The sequence below is a fragment of the Martes martes genome (genome assembly GCF_963455335.1).
Source record: "Martes martes genome assembly, chromosome: 18".
In the NCBI taxonomy this organism is placed as follows: domain Eukaryota; kingdom Metazoa; phylum Chordata; class Mammalia; order Carnivora; family Mustelidae; genus Martes; species Martes martes.
In genome coordinates this window covers 35,976,694-35,999,632 of record NC_137906.1, presented here as the reverse complement: position 1 = coordinate 35,999,632, position 22,939 = coordinate 35,976,694, and positions in this window count along the sequence as shown.

Genomic DNA, 22,939 nt, shown 5'->3' with positions numbered 1-22,939 from the left:
ATGGCCCTGAGATCAAGAGTTATATGCTCTACTCACTGAGCTAGCCAGGTACCCCTCTTTCTAAACTTTAAAATTTAAATCTGCAGAGAAATTTAAAGTATAGTGAAGATCCGTGTACCTTTCACCTAGACTCACTGATTGTTAATGTTGTGTGACATTGACCTTCTCTTTTTACTCTCACTCTGCTATACATATTGCAGCATTTAAAAATTGCTGGCACCATGAATACCTCATGCCTAAAGATTTCACCAGACGTCTCTTAAAAACAAGGGTATTTTAAAAAAAGGGGCGGGGTATTTTCTTACATAACCACAATACAATTATGGTTATTATTTTAATCTAGGATACAATTAAGGAATATATGCATTGTATTTGTCTTTTTTCTTTCTCACCTTTGATCTAGGAAAGTCCCCCTACCATTTTTAAAAAATATTTTTTAAGGTGTTTTGTTTTTTTTTTTAAGATTATTTATTTATTTATTTGAGAGAGAGGGAGAGACATACAGAGATAGTGACAGAGATCAAGAGTGAGTGGGGATGATAGGGAGAAGCAGACTCCCCGCTGAGCAGGGAGCCCAATGCTGGGCTGGATCCCAGGACTCCAGGATCATGACCTGAGGCTAAGGCAGACGCTTAACTGATTGAGCCACCCAGGTGCCCCACCACTTTTTTTTTTTTTTTTAATCTTCTATAGTACTGACATTTCTCAATCGTCCTGGATGATTTCCTTACAGGATATTTCAAAATCAGGATTTACTTGACTGTTTCCCCACGGTTAGATGCAGTTTCATTTTGCCACAGGCACTACAGGGGTGATGTTGACTGTATCCCACTGCATCTTATCTGGAGATACTTCATATCACTTTTTCCCACTGTTGATGACACTGAAGTTGATTACTTGGTAAGTGGCAGATCTCCCAGGATAAGCTCATCTAGTAATTAGGAAGTAACCTGAGGGGGCAACTGGGTAGCTCAGTTGGTTGAGCAAAAGACTCTTGATTTCAGCGCAGGTCATGATCTCAGGGCCCTGAAATCAAGCCCCACATTGGGTGCTGCACTGGACATGGATCCTGTTTAAGATTCTCTCTCCCACTGTGCTACTTGCTCTCTCTCTCTCTTTAAAAAAAAAAAAAAAAAAAAGAATAAAAGTGTTAACTGTACCCCTTCAGCAGAGCCATAACACCAAGTTGTAACATCACTACCAGGAAAAGTAGATATACTTTGAGAGCATTTGGCAAAAATGACAGAACTCTACCTATAGCTATAGGCTGAGTTTGGGGGAAAAAAAATCAGTAATGTCTGAGGTCACAACTTACTCCACTTCTTTTAACAGCTTTTGGAAGACAAAGAAGTAGTTCTAAGTGTTGCTTGAGAATCTTAAAGAAAGAAAAAAAAGAGAAAAGGAAGGGACTAGAATAATGACAATCAAGAGAAGAATGAGGGTACGCCTGGGTGAATCAGTGTTAAGACTCTTGGTTTCAGCTCAGGTCATGATCTCCTGGTCCAGAGATCAAGCCCCAAGTTGAACTTCGTGCTCAGCGGGGAGTCTTCTTAAAAATTCTCTCCGGGGTGCTTGGTGGCTCAGTCGGTTAAAGCCTCTGCCTTCAGCTCAGGTCATGATCCTAGAGTCCTGGGATCGAGACCCGCATGGGGCTCTCTGCTCAGCGGGGAGCCTGCTTCCCTTCCTCTCTCTCTGCCTGCCTCTCTGCCTACTTGTGATCTCTGTCTGTCAAATAAATAAATAAAATCCTTAAAAAAAAAAATTCTCTCCCTCTGCATGCATCCTGCCCCGTCTCTCTCTCTCTCTCTCTCTCAAATAAATAAATAAATAAATAAATCTTAAAGAAAGAGAAGAATGAAAGGTTGAGTACTTGCTGACATTTTTTCCCCCAGCGTTAAATACTCAGAAAAAAGTGTGGAGAACTTTTATTTTATCTCCACGTGGCATATTTAAACTCTCCTTGTTTAGATTCTCAAGAGTGACTACTTTTCCTTTGATTTGGTTCGATTATCTTTCATGATCTCAGAAATTGTACTTTTCTCTCCCTTTCAGACTAAGAAAGTCCTTAGCCAAATGGCCTCAACCATTGGATTTGCCTGTAGGTGTCATTCATTTGTGTTGTTTCTTTTTCCTCCCCTGGGGTTTTTCAATAGTGCTTCCTTTCAATCAAAAGCTAATTTTCTTTGTGTGTGTAGGTGGTGTAGAATTCCAAGCTTTTACACAGTAGCAGGCCTGTATTTGATGTACCTGGTTCAGAGACAATTGTCCTTTATAGCTTTCACAAGTAAATTCAATGAAAGCCCCATGCGACTAGTTTGTAACTCATTTAGTGGAGAGTTCTACAGGATTATTTCACAAAGCAGTTTCAGCTTAAGAAGCTAAATTGGCTTTATTGTGCCTAGCTGGAGGCCTCTTCATCTCTGAATTCAGAGGATATTTACATGCATACCGGGAATCTTTCTAGAAAATGGGTAAGGGAAGTATGTGCAGGTGCAAATTTCCTCAACTTACTCTTCGATATCTTCAAAGGGTCCAGTGATGGCTGCATTTGATTTAGTGCTCTCATTTGTTTCATGATACAGGAACATATATGCCATATTGTTGCATGCATTTTTATGACAAGAATCACACAACTGTAAGATATAACCCGTGGCACAATGGGTCAGGCATCTGTACGTTTAGCTTAGTGTAGTTATTAGATTAAAGAACCTGGGGTCATACTAGTGAGTCCAAATGCTGCCCCACCACTTAACATTTTCATTACCCTGGAAAGTTACACCACCTCTTTGAACTTGGTTTTGGCATTTGTAAGAAGTAGATGAAGGGGCTCAGTGGGTAGACTGTGTGGCTCTTGATCTCAGGGTCGAGAGTTCGAGCCCCATGTTGGGTATAGAGATTACTTAAGTTAACTTAAAAAAAGCACATCAATATAATTGTGTGCTCTGTAGAGTAAACTAGGAAATGTTGCAGTAACGATCAACCCCAAAGTTCAGTAGCTTCAAATAACAAAAGTGTAATTTTCATCAACTCTATGGACTGTGCTCCTTGTCAGACACACTCAAGGACTCAGACTTGTGGAGATGCCACTATCTAAAGTACTGCTGGTCACCTCAGCAGGAGGACAAAAAGTCTACTGGAGGGTATTGTGCTAAAATTCATGCTCAGCCGAGAGGTGGCACACTGCAATTCCGCTCACAACTCATTGGCCAATGTAGGCCATAGAGTAGTGGCAGACTTCAGAGGGTCAGGCATTACAATCCTACCACGTGTTCAGGGGCTGAGGGCTCCCAGTGATAGTGAGCCGTGTCAGTCACTGCCCCACAGACAGACCTCATGGGTCGTTATGAGGCTTAAATGAGCTAATCGATGGAGAACATTGACACAGTATCTGGTCACACAGTAAGTGCACAATGAAATACATTTGTTGCTGCTGTCGATTATCATCATTATTTATATTAGCTCATCTCTTCTCTTCTTGACAACGATGATTCAGAAGTGTGGGAATTTTGAGGATTTACAGAGAGTTTAGAATTCATAGAACCCTGGTAGAACATTTCAGCAATGAGGAAACTGAAACCAGACACTGAGTCACATTTATACTAAAACACTGAGAGTAGAAGCCAGAGTTCCAGGCTAGTAGTTCAGGCCTTCTCTCCTCTTTTAGCACAAATAGCTCCACTTAAAAGGAAAAAAAAGACAAGGAAAAGGATTCACTGACTCTCCTCTTCAGAATGTATCTCTATTTACATAAGGATTATTGTATTTGCATACAACACTTGTCTTCACTGCTTTGACTAGTTGGCTCCCTTATCCTTTAGATTCTTGCTGTAACATCATTTTTGCAGGGACGTCATGTCGGACACCCCAGCCAGACCAAATGAAACCCACTCTGAGATGTCTCACGTCTGCATGTGCCTCTTTGTCCAGCACTCCTGGCAGTTTCAGTTTGGCATATATTTGTGAAAATAATTTGTTGATTTCCATCTTCCTTATGAGATTTTAACTTCCATGAAACGACTTTATTTTGGTTCATCATTAATGACAAAGTCCTAGTACAGTTCCTGGCCCATAGCTGGTACTTCATAAATAAGCACTGAATGAATAAATGAGTGAATGAATGAATGGATAGCATTTAGTCAGCATAGCGATCTTAACTCCTTCTTTGAAATATGACCGGATTTACACCTACATGTAAACCCACGTGCACAACCACACATGCTCTCAAACAAAATCCAAAACATTTTGGAGCCAGAGTTTCAAGTGTATATCTTCTTTGTAGAATCAGATGTACCTGTTTTCCTAAATAGAAGGATATGGACAAATTAGTATCCAGGTGCTCAGAATGTCTCATTACGGTTTCTGTGTCCCTTTGGTTGTCATTTCTGCAACTGCTGGCTATAAAGAAGAAAGTGCGTAATATGTGGCAGTGTAACCAAACCAATGTAAGTTTGCTTCTTGGCGCGTCATAGGTAGACCAGGTGGAGTTGTTGCACTAACTGAAATTTATTTGGAGCAAATAAAGTCAGGGGGAATAGCTTCCAAAGCTGTGATTCCTCAAGCAAGGGGGAATAGGCTCCTTTTATTTAGAGTTCGGATAAATATTTTTAAAAAAGTGGATCCTCGTCCTCGTGTGTACAGGTGGGCATAAGGTCGTGACTGTGCCTCAAGGAAACATGCCTATCCACATTGTATGTGCTGTAAGTGGGGCTTGTGCTCCTCCTTGCACTGAGATTTTAGGATTATAATGAGGTAAAGGAAACACTGGTCATTCTAGAGGTTATTCCACGGTCCACATGCACACAGGCAGGAGTTGGGGCTGATGCTCCAACTGGTCTAGGTGGTCGGGGCTGGCTTGTGGTCCTGTCACGGTAGTTGCTGTCTCTTTGGAGGTGGTTTTTCTTTCCCTTTGCTAGAGTTAACAGATAAGCTGGAGAGAGGAGCCTAAGGAAAAATGTGGGACCAAAGTTGGCGAATACGAGCAGGTGGGCAGTAAAAGTCATGTCCTTGGGTCTAGCTGGTGACAGCAGTGGTTCTCAGACTTTGGGATTTCACACATCCTTAACATTTATTAAAAAAAAAAAATACGGGAGGAAACAAAACGCATTAAGAGAGCTACCATCATTATATCTTTCCTGAAAAGATAATCACCCATTGCATCATAATGTCATAAAACAGAAGAGCCTGGGTGTCTCAGTCAGTTAAGTGTCTGCCTTTGGCTCAGGTCATGATCTCAGGGTCCTGGGATTGAGCCCTGTGTTGGGCTCCTTGCTCAGTGGGGATCCTGCTTCTCCCTCTGCCCCTCCCCACACTCATGCTCACAGTCTCTCTCATAAATAAATAAATCTTTTTAAAAACCAAGACAATTTAAAATCAAAGAATCAGAATTTCTCCTCAGAATAAAGGATTGTACTTAGCCTTGAAAGGAGAGTTGACTTCATGGTACCAAACTATCTATACTTGAAAAACATCAATCAAATTTTTTTAAGTTATTCTTTAGTTCTTTTTTTTTTTTTTTTTTTTTTTTTTTTAACAGAGTATTGGTAAAACTTGCTTGTAAACCTTTTCTGGTCTGTGAGCCAGTGTTGGGAACACAATTGTATTTGATTATTATTACTACCATAATAAATGCCAAGGTTGGTGGCTCAAAGCTAAGACAAATGAATTATTTCAGTTCCTTAGGTCAGATGTCTGGGGCAGTGGTTTGTTTGGGTGGATTCTCAGCTTTTTGTCTCACAGGACTGGACTCAAGGTATCAGCTGGTCTGGGAACTTGGGACCCCCTGAAGGGGAATGTGCTTCCAGGTTCATTCAGCTTATTGGCAAAACTCAATTCCATGGGATCTTGGACTGAAGTCCTTGATTCCTTGCTGGCTATGGCCAAGGATTTTTTTGTCAGCTGGGTCACCCACATATCTTGGCTTGTCACCTCCTCTCCTTTCAAAGCAAGCAGTTGTGAGTCAAAACCTTCTCATGCTCTGATCTCCCCTTCTTTCTCAACTGTCTTACCTAATGCCAGAGAATGTTACCTTTGTTTAGGAGTTTGTGTGATTAGATTAGGTGTAATCCATGATAATCTCCCTATTTTAAATTCTGTAACCTTAATTATATGTGAGTCCCCTTTGCCATTTTATGTAACACATTCATAGGTTCCAGGGATTAGGGGACCACTCAGCCCACCACAGGGGGTAAGATGGAGGCCTGAGAGCTTACTCTTGGCCACTAGTACCGGGAGCAATGTGCTCCCCATTTATTCTCTGCATTTAACTGATACACATGCATACGTTTCAAACATAAGCTTTGCAGGGGTGCATGGATGGCTCGGTTGGTTCAGCGACTGGCTCTTGATTTTGGTTCTGGTCATGATGTCAGGGTCCTGGGGTTGATCCTAGTAATGGGCTCCATGCTTAGCATGGATTCTGCTTGGAATTCTCTCCCCCTCTCCACACCTACCCCCCCGGCTTGCACATACTCTCTCTCTAAAATAAATAAATAAATAAAAACCTTAAATGGGCGTTACAGGTGCAGACCTGTAACGTCCACAGATCTAGCCAACTTTGGATTCCTGCATGAATCTTTGGGTGAAAATGAAGGTGAAGTAGTAGGTATTGTAATTGCACTGGGATACCTTTCTTTAAGAGTGGGTACACTCCACAGTATTAATAAATACATCACCACTAACGGAGCTGTGTGTTCAATGCATTATACTGAGTTCCTTCTAGAAAGAACAGCAGAGGCTCTCCCTGTCTGAGGTCCTGGCAGTGGGGTGGAGAGGGCGGACTATTTAGGCATCAGGACTTCTCCACTTGCTTTTGTTCAGTGATATAAACCGCTCCTCTTTCTGTCTTGGTCTTAGCTGCTGTGACACTCAGCACCAAAGTCCTTACGTGCCTGTTTCTGGTAACATCTGTTCCCTCCTACTGCTCAGTTTCTATCCTTAACTTGTACTCTTATGTTTACCTTGAAAATTGCCTACAAGGTAGGTCCGACGCTTCAAAATAAAGAAGGAGAGATGCATTTTAAATGGACAAAGCTCACTACTAAAGGTAGGATTAGCAGATCATCTTGCACATCCAGAAACCCTTTTGTAGGGACTTGGAAAATGAGATCGGGAAAATGCATTTGCTTTGTGAAACTCGATTTTTATATTTCTGACTGGTTCAACTGCAGATAGAGAATTAACTCACATTCTCAGAATACCTACTATGTGCCAAATGTCTTCAAAATCATCCTACTATTTAATTATATAGTTATTAATTATGTGACTTAACATTTTGTACTGTTTCACGTTCATGAAATTGGTGATTCACAGAGTGTAACCGCATGCCACAGGTAACAGGGTAGAAAGACTCCCTAAATCTGTATTTCAATTGCATCTCTCTACATTTCTTCCCTTCTTTGCCTTCTCTAGTGTTACTTTGCAGTATTTCGATATGGGAAAATTGAACTGGAAGAATAATAGCTACCAGTTCCTAGGCTCCTACAGGGTCCTGAGCAACAAGCCAATGTTGCATATGTACTAATTATACTCACCCTCCATGACGAATATTTCCATTTACGTATGGGGAAACTGAGGCTTAACTACTAAGTGGGGGAATCTGCATATCTGCCTGGCCCTGAAGGTCGTAGTCCCCTGAGGAAGACGCCGTGTGTCTGTGTGTGTGCTTGCACATGTGCACACACACCCACATGTGCACAGAGAGCTCCACAGGCTGATGAAATAGGTCCGCGAGCTTATTCCTTTGTAGGCAAGTTTACCTTGGACATTGACGTTGCAACTCCAGATTCCCCACTCACCAAGACAAGGGGCTGAGTAGCCTTAGCCCTGGTGGGTTTCCAGAGCATGGGATTGTGGATGGAGAGTAGGGGCTGTGCTTTCCCTTGCGTCCTTCTCCTTCCTACAGTGGATTCTTGTGTTTTCCCTAGAATGTTGCTCAGTGTGCCTTATGGTTTAACAACAGGTCGTTGCAATGAGTTTAGGCTGAAAAAGAAAGGATTAACATAATATGGAATCATAGAGCAAGGAAACCATAAACCTTTCATTTTTCTTATGAGCCTCCTGATTACCTTAAGAGGAAATTTTCAGTTTGGTAATGGTTTACCTTTAATGAAATTTTCCAGTCTTCCTTGTAACAAAGGGAGAGTGAGGCCTCGGGCTGGCAATGGCATCTTGCTACAACTGACTAATGTTTTTGTTGGGGTTGCTTTTATTTTTATAGTTACCTTCTTTTTATGATAACATTCCTGTTTGTTAATGTACAGTAGCAATAGAAGAATTTCCTTTTACATTTTTTTATTTTGTTTGAGTAAAAAAAAAGTGAATTGTGTGGAAGAAAGAAGATCTTCTTTTATCTTTTTGTTTAACAAAGACGTACCATTCGATAGCACTGGACCACATAGTAAGAGTACTTGGTCAGTAAATAAAAAGACAGGTGGTATGAGCATATGTCAGATTTTAAATTAGGACCCCAGGTATGGCAACAGTCGGAAGATAGTCTATGAGTAATGGAAAATTAGGGAAAAGGCATGGGATATTTTTCTCCCCTAGCCTAGCTTTTTTCTGGAATCCCAGACTCCACCCAACCCTATGGCTTTTGTGTAATGCGGCCTTGAGGATCACTCCTGCTCATTGGGAAGCTACGGCCTCCCCCTTCCTGATGTTGCAGCCTGAACTGAATATGTATTAACTACACAGGAAACAAGGCTGCTTGAGGACACTTGAGTTGATCTGTATCCACAGAAGGCGTCCTTGTCATATTGAAGTGGAGAAGCAATTCATAAGGAATGACAGGGCCTTATCAAGAACAGATAGAGGCACACCCTTTGTCTAGGGAGAGGAGGAAGTGCCAGGGAAGGTGCGGTCTGCAAAGAAGAGAGATTTGGTGCCTGGTGAATGAGGGCAGCGATGTGGAGTTTGGGAGTCCCAAGAACAGTCCACACAGTTATACTTAGAGACCCTAGGAAACAGGCCAGATCAGATATTTCACTCGTCCTTTAGTATTTCATGAGGAATGCAGGGATGTGCTGGTGATAAAGAGTGGTGGCTGACTTCTCATTTTACACCATGGCATCAAAAAGGAGTGGTGGGAAACCAGACAGTGAATGCTCTGGGTGAAGAGGCTCCTGAGTTCTAGCAGATTGTTGACACAGAAGGCTGGAGGAACTATGGGCCAGATCTTATGATTTTCCAAGAAAAAAACCAAATGTGATATCTTCTATGTTCAAACTATTGGTACTAAATCATTTTTTAAAATCTTTGGGCCAACACCAAAGAGGTAAGACCACTAAGTATGTTCAGGTTGTGCACTGCACAACTCCCAGGGCTCGTACACACAAATCTTTGTGCTGTTTTATTTATTTATTTTTTTTAAGATTTTATTTATTTATTTGACAGACAGAGATCACAAGGAGGCAGAGAGGCAGGCAGAGAGAGAGGAGGAAGCAGGCTCCCCGAGGAGCAGAGAGCCCGATGCGGGGCTCGATCCCAGGACTCTGGGATCATGACCTGAGCCAAAGGCAGAGGCTTTAACCCACTGAGCCACCCAGGTGCCCCTTTGTGCTGTTTTTTAAACCTCTTTATTGAGAGTCACATACCTATGGTATTCATATACCACAAAACTCACCCATTTAAAGTATATAATTCAGTGGTTTTTTATTATATTCACCGACTTGGGCAAATATCCATATAATCTAAATATAATGTTTTATCACTCCATAATGAAACCTTGAATCCATTCGTAGTCACTCATTATCCCTTCTCACCACACTCCACCCGAGTCCTAAGCAACCACCATTCTAATTTACGTTTCTATTGATTTGTCCATTTTGGATATTTCATATGTATGGAATAATGCAATATATAGTGTTCCGTGTCTGGTTTTTTATTTTTTTATTTTTTTTTTTCACTTAGCATAGTGGTTTTTTTTTTTTTAATTTTTATTTATTTTTTAATTTCTTTTCAGTGTTCCAGAATTCATTGTTTATGCACCACATGCAGTACTTAGCATAGTGTTTTGAAGGTTCCATGTTATAGCACATATCAGAGTTGTATCCCTTTTCTGTAGACAAATAATATTGCATTCTATTAATATACCACATTTTGTTTGTATATTATTAGTTGATGGACATTTGGGTTTTTTCTTCTCTTTGGCTATTATAAATAATATTTCTGTGAACATTCATGTACAAGAATTTCTGTGGACATGCTTTCATTTCTCTTGGATGTATACCAAGGAGTAGAATTTCTGAGTCACATAGTAATTCTGTGTTTAGCATTTCGAAGAATTGGCAAACTGTTTTCCAAACTGGCTGCTCCATTTTACACTCCCATGATTAATGTCTGAGGGTTGCAATTTCTCCACATGCCTGTCAACACTTATTATAGTCTCTCTTTTTTATTGTAGACATTCGGGTGTTTGTGAAGTAGTAGATCATTATGGTTTTGATTTGCATTTCTTTGGCGTTAAGTGGTTTTGATTTGCATTTCCTTAATGACTAATGGCATTAAGTATCTTTTAGTGTACTTATTGGCTGTATGTCCATCCTTTTTTGTATAAAAGTCCATTGGAATTCTTCATTTTTAAAGCTGCGTCATCTTTTTATTTTACTTTTGAATTTAATTTTGAATTTTTATTTTACATTTGAATTTTGATTTTAATTATTGAATTATAAGGTTTTTTATGTATTCTGGATAGAAATTTCTTATCACATAGTTGATTTGAAATATTTTCTCCCATTCCATGGACTGTCTTTGTACTTTTTAGGTAGAACTCTTTGCAGTATAAAGTTTTTTATTTCTATGTAGTCCAATTTATCTGTTTTTCTTTATTCTTTTGCTGTCATATGTAAGAATTCATTGCCTACCCCAATACCATGAAGATTTACTCCTATGTTTTCTGCTAAGAGTTGTACAGTATCAACTCCACCACTTAGGTTTATGCTCCATTTTGACTTAATTTTTCCATATGATGTGAGATAAGGGTTTACCTTTATACTTCACACATGGATTTCCAGTTGTTCCAGCATCATCTGTTGAAAACACTATTTTGTTCCCATTGTATTGTCTAGGCACTTCATGCTGATTTTGACTGTAGGGTGCCTCTTTGGGATGGCCTACTTGGAAAATTTAAATATGTCAAGATGTACTAATTCTCCCACCCAGCAAAAAAATAAGGTTCTGCCAAAGGAGGAGTATTGCTCTTGTGTCCCTGCCTTTTTCACTCTGCATCAACATTAACTCTGTGCCAAGAGACAGGTAGCTGTTAATGAGGATGGAACTTTAGAATAAAAGGCCTGGCTAGAGAAACAACTTGCTTTTTCATGGACTTGCTGATATGTTGTATATATGTGACTTGGACAATCATAAATGCAACTGATTCTAATGGAGCCATTTGAGTTGTAGATCTGAGCTGGGCTCTGAGCAAAGGTGGTCTTCCTCCTTGGATATATATCTATACACACAGACACACAGACACAGACATACACACACAGTGCGTCCCCTTGTGTGCAAAATCACCTCCAGTTGGGAATTGCTGGTATTAATAGGGTCTTATAGAGATACATAAGTAGATATAAATTTAAATACATATATATACGTATATATATATATACACGTATATATATATGTATATATATAAATTTAAATACATATATACATATATATATATATACGTATATATATATACGTACACACACACACACATAACGCATTCACATACACGCACACAGAGCTTTGAATTAAGCATGGCCAGCTACTACTTTCTGCCACTGGCACGGTTTTCTGAATGAATGGACTCTCAAGAGGCAGACTTGCTGGAAAGCCTTTTTTCAACTTGATAAAAATCTGATTTTTTTTTTTTTTTGTCCTCTACAGTGGCTGTTTGTCACCAGAACCACAGCTAGGAATACCATGTTCTTCTCTTTTTGTGGAAAAATTACAATCGTTTACATCAACAACATAAAATATAACCTACCAAGTTTATAAATTACTAAGGAAGATTCTCCAATCTTTACGTAGACTCTTGTATCCAAGGATAGCCAGAGAAGTAGAAGTGGTTTGGTGCATATTCACCCAGATTTTTTTTTTTTTTTTTTTTTTTTGTGGTAAGGCTTGTCAGTTCTCTATGACCCCTTTTCCTTTTCTTTCTCAGCCCCATATCCATCTAGAAAAGCCAGACGTTCAATGTTGTAGCCTCTTTGCAGCTAGGGACCCAGTCCTGTCTGATGAGACATTAAGAATTAAGAAGTCAGAGGGATTATGGCAGATTTTCTTTCAGTTTCAAAGGAATGACCACATGAAGAACTCACCCTTTATTGCACTGACCATTGCCTGCTTCTTGGGTTTGGATACAGTATTGATGATTGGAACCACCCTGGTCATCATGGTACCATGAGGTGAATCCTCAGGATGAAAGTCTCTTGGGCTCTGGATGGTGAAATCAGAGGTTGGAAAGAGCTTGGGTCCTTGCTGAACCTGAGAGTTCCTGAGAAAGATAAGGGCTGCCTTTTTGTTGTTGTTGTTCTGGAATTTTAGTGTCTGCCTTTTTTTTTTTTTTTTTTTTGGTTCTCGAATTTTAAAGACAGAATTAATATTTTTATGGTTGTCCTCCTCGTTGGTCAAATTCAGTTTTGTTACTTATGGCTAAAGTCATCCTTACAGATGTGTCTACACATGTACAAACATCTACACATTCACATATTCACACACTCATACATTTTACTTCTTTGTATTTCCACAAATTTGTAGGGTTTTAAAATGTACTCAAACTACTCAGGGTTTTTAACTTGTTTTTTTTTTTTTAAAGATTTTATTTATGTATTTGACAGACAGAGATCACAAGTAGGCAGAGAGGCAGACAGAGAAAGAGAGGGAAGCAGGCTCCCCGCTGAGCAGAGAGCCCGATGTGGGGCTCGATCCCACAACCCTGAGGCTTTAGGCAGAGGCTAAAGGCAGAGGCTTTAACCCACTGAGCCACCCAGGTGCCCTTTAACTTGTTTTTTAAACTGAAATATATATTAAGACATCTCTTATCTGGAGATGAAATTTTAGCTTACTGTTTTTTTAAGATTTGCTTATTTATTTTTAGAAAGAGAGAGTGTGGGAGCAGCTGGGGGGAAGGGAATTAACGCAGAAGGAGAGAGAGAGAGAATCCCATGCAGACCACCTGCTGAGTGTGAAGCCCGATGCAGGGCTTGATCTCCCTATCCTGACATCATGACTTGAGCTGAAATCAAGAGTTGGACACTCAACCAAATGAGCCACCCAGGTGTCCCTTAACTTACTATTTTAAATGACTGCTCATTATTTTATATTATGTGTGGATATGATTTATTTCACACTTCTAACAAATATCTGGGTTAATTCTAATGTATTGGCTATTACAAGTAATGCTACAGTCACCATCACAAAACTGATATTCTTGTCATCTCCCCATAATCAATCCTTGTAAAATAAACAGAGGCAGACAGATGGGTATGTACAAGGTGATTATTCTAGGATTAATGTAATAGCAAAAAATGAGAAACATCTTAAATATGGACATATAGGACTTGTGAAGTATCCCTATGATCAAACAGTATGCAGCCATTCAAGATGGTTGTTTTTAAGGATATTTAGTGGTCAAAAGAAAAATTTCATAATGTAGACAAAGAAAGTCATACCCATAAAGTACGGCCATATTTATTATAAACACATTTATAGTATTTAAAGTGAAAAATGACAAAATCCCCCTCAAAATGTTAACAGTGGTTCTCTCTGGGAGGTGAGATGATGAATACTTTTAAATGTTTTCCTTTGTGCCAGTCCCTTGTTCCAGAGACTCTGACAGACACATTGGGCATCATCCATGGCCTTGTATTAAATAATCTTACTCTTCCAGCCCAACATTCACATCAAAGCACACTCCAAGTCATCATCCACAACATGAGTACTGATGACGGCACCATTCTTGCTGCTTTGCACAGAGGTCAATGAAGCACATCCGCATTTATTGAATCCATTTTAAACTTCCGATCAGCCAAGGGGCCTTTAGCAGGTGTATGTATTAGTGAACTTTTGGACCAGGGAATGGTAGCGGCATCCTCTTCTCGAGACAGAGCTCAGGCTCTCGCGACTTCAAGCTGATGAAGAACCTCCCCAAGTATTTTTCATTTCCAACCTATTTCCCACTTGTGCATTAGAGTGCCGTGGGAACATACTCCATTCATCTCAGAATCCCCTACTTACCTCAGAATAACACAGAACATTTACACACACACACACACACACACACACACACACACACACACTGAAGAGGTACAGGAGAGCATAGTGGTTGGAGCTTCTGTTCTCAGGCAGGCAGGGAGACTCCTGCATTTATTACCTGTGGAGACTCAGGTTGTTCCTCTGTAGCAGCTGCTAACCACAGTACCCTCTTGTCCTTGTCCATTCTGGCTACTATAACAAAAATACCATAGACTGGGTAGTTTATAGCTGATGAGTATATTTCTCACAGTTTTGGAGGCTGGAAGTCTAAGATCCAAGCACAGGCAGATTTGGTGTCTAGGGAGACTCTGCTTTCTGGTCCGTACTTGATGTCTTCTCATTGTGCTCTCACATGGCAGAAGGGTCAAAGGAACTTTCTGGAATCTCTTTTATAAGGGCTCAACCTTTATGACCTCATTACCTCTCAAATGCCCCACCTCCTAATACCATCACCTTGGGGGTTAGGATTTTTATTTTATTTTAAAAGATTTTTTTTTAATTTTATTACATTTTAAATTTTATTTTAAAAATTAAAATTTAAAAAATTTTAAATTTTATTTAGTTTTTATCTTAAAATATTTTTATAAAATAATCTCTACACCCAGCATCGTATTCAATCTCATGACCCCAAGATCAAGTGTTGCATGTTTTCCCAACTGAGCCAGCCAGGTGCCCCAGAAGGGGTTAGGATTTTAAAGTATAAATTTCGGGGTGAGGCACACACATTCAGTCCATTATACCTCTTAACAGGGTCACTAATACTATCCGTGTGGGTGAGTGGTTAAGGGTTGGGAACATGAAGCAGAGAGCATAAGTTCAGATCCTAGCTGCTCACCTCCTAGGTAGGTAATCTTGAGCAGTCTCTTTAACTTAATACCGCTGTCACATCTGCATTTGTCAAGTGTAGGAAACAAGAGCCCTTAGCTTCTAGGGCTGCAGGCATTAATGAGTTAATGCTCATATGGCAACTAGAACAGTACCTGGCATATGGTAAGTATTTAATAAGTGTTCCTAAGTGTCAGTCAATCCCAGGGAATAGGATAGTGCAGGTACTGTGTTGAACACAACTCATGGCCCATGGTAAGCATCCATGAAATATTATTATGTCATCTTCCCCCAAAGCCTGGGGTCACCGCAGAGAGAATCTGGATGTCATTGCTGCGTGTTGTCATGAGTCAGGGAAGGAGTTTACGAGGCCATCCGTGGGTTCTGTTTTCTCACCTCCCCCGTAAGACCCATCGCACAAGTTTGCGGGACACAGACTCCGATGATTTTTTTTGTCCTCTCAAAGACACATTTTCCTTACCATTAATTATGGTGTTGATGGACACAATGTCCAGCGACAGAATTCCTGGTGCTTTTTGTTCTTCCTCCCCCGTGCCCGTCCCCTGGCGCCTTGCTCCAGCTGAGCCGCTGTCAGGAGGCCACTCTGCTGAGCAGCCGGTCACACGTTCTGTTACAATCATGTTTTATTATAGCTTTCAAAAGATGACCTCTCATTCCGCACCCTCGTGTTTATAGAGAACTTCTGGCATTCTGAAAGGAAACAGATAGCAGAGTCTCCAAACCCTTTATTTGCTTCAGCTGATAACTGCTCTGGCCAGAGATGAACGCTGTGGTGATTACAAGATGTAATTTACTACAAAAGACAGTTAATATTACTTACAAACCTGTCATCAGTGCTGGGGAAATCAGAGCCGAAACAACGCATGGGACCAATCTGAATCTACCTAAATATCTCGGTCCGATACAATTACAAGTTTATAGATTTACCATTTAAGAAACAGCTTCGTTATGAAACATTCGTCCGCACAGACAGATAATATAAGTAACAAGCGAGATTATATCCTTTTATGTGGATCAAGGACATAGGCAACATAGGAAAGAAAGGAAGGCAAAAAATCCCTTAAGAGGAACTTAAATGCTACCCTTTGAATTATACCTGGGGATATTAACCGGGGAATTAAATCTGTGAAAAAGCCTCTAATATGACCAAACAAAGTCCCTCAGGTAATGCTCTGAATCAGAAAAATGTACAAAAATATAGCCTCTTAAATGTGATTATAGTCAGAGCCGTAGTTACTCCCAGAGAAAGGGCATTGAAAGTACAGAAATGAAAGAAAAAAAAATGTTTTAAAACTTTTGTGTTAGGCCAGAAATTATAGAGTAGCAACAGCTTAGGGATTTAAATAACCCCTTTAGCCCAATTCTAAAGCCTTTGTGCTTTAAATTGAAGAAAAGAAAGAAAATTAGATATCCAATTTAGTTCTTTTTTTTTTTTTCCTTAAGATCATGAAATGGAAGAGTCTTTTTTGCCGAATGAGTAATTGAGTGAGTATATGATTCCAACTTGGGTTATCATTTGAAAGATGCAGGCTCTAGCATTTCAGCTTCTTCTGGGCTGCCCTCTCTAATGGGCTTTTAGGATAGTTTCTTGTTCAGTTGGTTATTATTTAATGGAGATTAAGGTAAGAATTTTGGTGTTTCTGTTGCTATTATGGTCAGAGTTCAGGAGACTCATGAATCAGCCTTCACCATTTGTATCGCTTACATTAGGGATCCTAAGGGAATTCTAGACACAAGGAGGAAATGGAGGAGAGAAACTTAGGAGCATTCCAGAGTTTTGCAAACACTCCATACCTGAATTCAGTTCTGGCAAAAGGCTGCAGGCGATCTTTTTATTCTTCCCTTTTATCTCCAATCTAATCCTTGGGACTAGGTGACTCTGGCACACTCATGTGTATAGATGGAGATGAGAGGAGATCAGGTCTCTAGAAGCAGCTCCAACTTAACTTTTCCCCTCATATGTATTTCCCGAGGGCAAGCGATAGAAAGTAGAAAAGACATGGCTGGGTTTGACCCATGCAAACAGGACTTTCCTTGGTCCACTGATTTCTACCCCATGGGATTGAAAGGCATAGAGGAAAGGGGGTGGAGCCAAGGATCCTGCCTTTTGAACTATGGATATCTTGCCTTCCTGTAAGAAGATCCACTCATTAACTTGGATCATTCTGTCTTGTGGGGAGAGGCAGGGGATCCAAGAGTAAGTGGATAGAAGCAGGCTTGGCATGAGGAGAGGAATGGCATTCATTTACGCTCATTTATTTCCTGAGCTCTTTATCAGCTATTTGTATATATTCTTTGGAGAAATATCTGTTCAAGTCTTTTGCCCATTTGAGATTGAGTTTTATTGTTGTTGGGTTTTAGGAGTTATTGATATTTTTCAGGATGTTAATCCCTTATCAGATCACTGATTTGCAAATATTTTCTCACAATATGTGGATGACCTTCTCCCTTTGTCGATAGTGCCCTTTAATGCACAGAAGTTTTAAATGTTGATGAAGTCCAGTGTGTCTGTTTTCTTCTGTTTCATTGCCCATGTTTTTGTCCTAGACTGTTAATAAGAACAACAGCAAATGGTTTCTTTGTTTGGATCTGGGGTGCTCTCTGTAGAACAAGAAGGGAAGGGCAATGAAATCTCATGATTTGGTGGTCATACCTCCCACTGGCAGGCGAGAGGATCAGTGTGTGATGGAACCCCAACTGCCGACCCCCAAGGCTCCGTGATGTTCTTGTAGAAAGGCCGCCTGCAGGGTGGGAATGCACATGATGCTGGGAAGCTAGGCTGTGACTCCTGGGAGAGCATCCTTCCAGTCCCCTTGGCTCACCTCCAAGGTGCTCAAGTACTCACTGATGCATGGACGGCTCATATGTTCATCCGTGAACCACATCCGCACTCAAGATGTGATGGACATCCAGTGCTCCTCGTCCCTGCTTCCTGTGGCTTTCTATTGCTGTCACTTAGCCCTTCGAGAACTGTCGAATCTTACACCAGAAAGACAACTGAAGCCCACCGCTGTAATATGCACATGAAATCACTGAGGCCTGAAGTGATTAAGACTCCTGCTCAAACTCCTGTAACTCATGAGCAGTAAAGCCGGAGCTGGATACTGGAAGTCCTGACTCAGGCCAGTGCCCTCCTCACTTCTTTTTATCATCAACACAAGGAAAAACGAAGCCTCATAATTCCATTAATTTCAGTAATGTTTACTCAGCCTCATACTCTAGACTCCATCCTAGTGGCAAGAGAATAAAACAGACTTGCAAATGGGCACTAATCATTGCTACTGTGGTCTTAGTTGGGTTATTGTTTCAACATGAGATGATCTCGAGTGGTTAGGGAAGGTCTGAGACCCAACGTTCTGGAGGGATAAGATTCACAAACTCAAATGACTCAAGACCACGCTGGTGGCAGAACGTGGCTATGTGAAGTGTTGACTGGCCACGTGGGATGGCAGCCCCAATTTGCCAGAACTTCCGATTTTTTCGTGAGAAGCTGGAAATTGGATTCTTATATGAAATAGCTCAATTTTTCCAATTTAAATTTTTAAAGCAATTGGTTTTAAAATTTCACTGTGAAGGGGCACCTGGGTGGCTCAGTCATTAAGCATCTGCCTTTGGCTCAGGTCATGATCTCAGGGTCCTGGGATCAAGTCGCACGTCGGGTTCCCTGCTCGGTGGGGAGTCTGCGTCTCCCTTTACCCCTCCCCTCCCTCTCTCTCTCATTCTCTCTCAGATAAATAAGTAAAATCTTTTTTTTTTTTAATTCACTGTGAGAGCTACCACCTCCTGCACAGAACAAAAAATCCGTCTTTGCGAGGAATACGGACTATTGATTTAAGCTCCTTGCTTTTGCAGTTAGACCAGTGTTTCTCAGCACTCACACACATTGGAATCACCTGGAGAGCTTTTAAAAAAATGCCAGTGCTTCGTTCCGCCTGACTGCAGACCAAATGAATCAGAGTCTCTCGGGGTGGGTTCTGGGCATCAGGACTAGTTATAGCTGCTGGGTGATTGTAATGTGCAGCAGGGCTCAGAACTAGTGGCTCAAGGCACTGTCTACGGCCAGGATCCTCTTCTACCCACCTCTTTCCCATCAGAAAGGACATCTGGATTGTGATTGCCAGACACCAAGATGGCCCTAATTTTAGGGTTAACATCTGGATTATTGGTCGTGTTTTTGTGCGTCCTGTCCTTTTTCGGGCGTTTTATAGACATGGGCAGATGTCCCTTTAACTTCATTTGCCATGTGTCCCTTCTGGAAAGTTTTGATCCCAAACTTTGTGATTTATCACATCTCTAGAGCAAGTGGGTTGTTCAGTGAACTTTGTTTATAGCTTCTTCTACTTTGATGTCCTCTTTATCTCTCATCCTCTGGGTTTCCCCAGACCTCCTGCCTTTGGTCTTCTTTGTGAAGACCAAAGGCAGTTCTTGAAATACTGGGAGCCCTGGTTGGTTCTTGTGAGCCCTTTTCGGTTCCCTTTTCAAACCCACTTGCTTCTCCCTTCTCTCCTTGCTGTTTGCATACACACTCCTCACTCCTTTCTATGCTAGCTTTTTGGAGTCACTTAGAGACCCCAGCAAGCCCTACAAAAAAAGAAAAAGGAAGGAAGGAAGGGAAAAAGAAAGAAAGAGGAGAAAGAAAAACAGGAAGCTACCTTAAAAGGATAAGATGATCTGTAAAATGACTTAAATTACCAAAAACTGTATGAATCTTATCATTGATTTTTGCCACCTGTGATGATAGATAGCATTGTGGTTATATAAGAAAGTATCCTTAGTTTTTAGTGACAAAAACTGATAGGAGGTATAAGTGAAATGATATGAACTCCAGAGTTGCTGAAAATACTTGAGCAAATAAATGAATATGTAAGTAGAAAGTTAAAAACAAAGGTAGCAAAATTTTGATGACTGTTGAATATGGGCGATGGGTATATGGAGTTAATTATAAGATATGTTCTACATTGTGCATGTTTAAACATTTCATTATACACACACATACATAATCATAAGATCTATAAGAGTCTGAAAATTGGTAAGAATGTGATTCCAAAATTCTATAATTACTTCTTTCTTACCACTTAATCTGTGCTTAGGAATAGTGTGACAGCAAAGGAAACGAGTGGATGACTTTTAAAAAAATACATGAATAGTTTCATAATAAAATCAGCACATACAATTAAGAAAATAAGAAATAGAGAATATCACATCTACACGTTCATCCTCCTAGCATAATTAATGTTATGTTAGCTCTTGCAGTTAGCCCTCTGGCATTGTTTTTATTGCTGTACATACATTTGGATTCTGCTTTATTTATTGATGATATTATCAAGCACAGATTGTGTACTGGGTCTTGCATTGTGGCAATACTACCTTTCTAGCTGCTTTGAATTTACAATCTTCAATAAACCCGGAAGAGGGAAACCAGAAGTAACAGCATTTTCCCAAATGCAGTCAATCCAATGGATTTGTCACTGGAGTGAGTCTCTTGTTCTAGCTTGTGCCCGGGCATCTTATAATGCTAAGTCTATTTCTAGTAATACAAGAACATCAATGTTAGGGAGAAAGATAGGCAGAGACTTGGAGAGAGAAACAGAGACTGAGGTGGGGACTATGTAAAGTCTTGCTTCTGTTACTGCTCGCGTTCTTCCTGAAATTCACACATCCGGACAAATTTTCTTGAGGACTTTGGGTACCACGTTCTAAAACTGGCTGTACATCTTTGAATCTACCCAAGGTCACTGAACTCCAGACCTACTGAATGAAAATCCCTAAGAGTAGAACTTGGGACTCTGTGTGTGTGTGTGTGTATATATATATATATATATATATATATATATATGTGTGTGTGTGTGTGTGTGTGTGTGTGTGTGTGTGTGTATACATACACACGCACATTCCCCCCCCCCCCCCCCCCCCCCCCCGCCAAGAGTGGGGCAAAGGGAATGGGGGAAAGAGAGAATCCCACACAGGCTCCACACCCAGCACAGAGCCCAACTCTGGGCTTGATCTCATGGCACTGAGATCATGACCTGAGCCAAAATCAAGAGTCAGATGCTTAACCAACTGAGTCACCCAGGTGGCACCGGACTCCAGATTTTTAGCAGGCTTCCTGGAGAATTCCTGGGTGACAGTGGAGCACCCGTTCGACTAGGCGTTGGGAAGCTACAGAAAGATGTTGAAATAGATTGGATCTTCCAGAAACAATTCATTATGTTTAATACAGTTGAAAGGAAAGGGGAATCTTAGATTTTAGATCTTTGAAGTCCATTTTTTAAAATTTTTAAATTTTATTTTTATTATTATTATTTTTTTAAATCAAGCATTAGGCAGAGTCTGGGTGGCTCATTTGGTTAAGTGGCTACCTTTGGCTTGGGTCACGATCCCAGGGTCCGAGGATTGAGCCCCAATGCAGGTTTCCTGCTCAGTGGGTAGTGTGCTGTTCCCTCTCTCTCTGCCCCTCCCCTCACTTGGGGTCTCTCAAATAAATAAATAAAATCTTTTAAAAAAAATCAAGCACTAGTATGTAGTAATACATTTAGTATAAGTGTTACTATAACCAGACAATGATATCCTAGTCAGTTTATGCAATTAGGATCCATTCTCTCTCCGTGTTTTGTGTCTGGATATACACACACACACACACATGCACGCACACACAAATAAGGCACAAATATTTCAAAATTTAATAGTTTCCTCATGTACTATATGGTCCCCAAATTCACTGGAAGCAGCAAAGACCAAAAATAATAGTGTTTCCCTGCTAATGGGCTATCACAGGTTGGGGAGAACATACTTAACATGTCTCATATCCTCATTTCACTTTTAACTGACCTCTGCCCACAAACATCCTTGCTTCTGGAGTTGGCAAGATGCTGAAATAGAACAGATGCAAACCTGGAGAGAGAAATAAGCTTGACCTGGAGCCTTGGCTCTGCCCTTTACCAGGTAAGCTTTGGCAAGTGATGTATCCTTTTTAAGGTTTATCATTTTGTAAGTCAAAAAATAGTTTTCACTATACAGAATTCCTAGAGAATTTAATAAGACAACTTATTAAAAAAAAAGCTGCCTGCAACAATATGGGCTCAAGAAATGTTATTTCATCAATTGCTGCTCATTTTCTTAACTCATGTCTTCTTAGACTTGTTTGCTTTTTTTTTTTTTTTGAAAAAGCACATTTCTGTATTTCTTTTTAGAGCAGCATTGCTTTGAATTAGAACCAATACTACATACCAAAAATAAGTAAAATGCTTTAAAGTAAAAAAATATAGCATCTTCAAAAATAAAAATAAAACAAAACAAAAATCTTGAGTTTTAGAGCCAGAAAGACTGTTTTGAATCCCAGTGCTGTTGCTACTGATTGTGTTTTGTTGGTTTGGTTTTGGTACATGCTGGTTTTCTCATCTGCAGAATGGGGGTAATAATCTTCCTCTGTACTAGATTGTTTTTGTTGCTGTAACAAGTTACGAAAACTTAGTGCTTAATAAACAAGAATTCATCGTCTTATAGGTCTGGAGGACTGACATCTAAAATTCAGCTCCCGGGGCGCCTGGGTGGCTCAGTGGGTTAAAGCCTCTGCCTTTGGCTCGGGTCTTGATCTCAGGGTCCTGGGATCGAGCCCCGCGTCGGGCTCTCTGCTCAGCAGGGAGCCTGCTTCCCCCCCTCTCTCTGCCTGCCTTTCTGCCTACTTGTGATCTCTCTCCCTCTGTCAAATAAATAAGTAAAATCTTAAAAAAAAATAAAATAAAATAAAAATAAAATTCAGCTCCCAGGGCTAAAACCAAGGTGTGAGTAGGGCTGCATTCATTTCTGGAGGCTCTGAGGGAGAACTCATTTCTTAGCTTTTTTCCAGCTTCTGGAG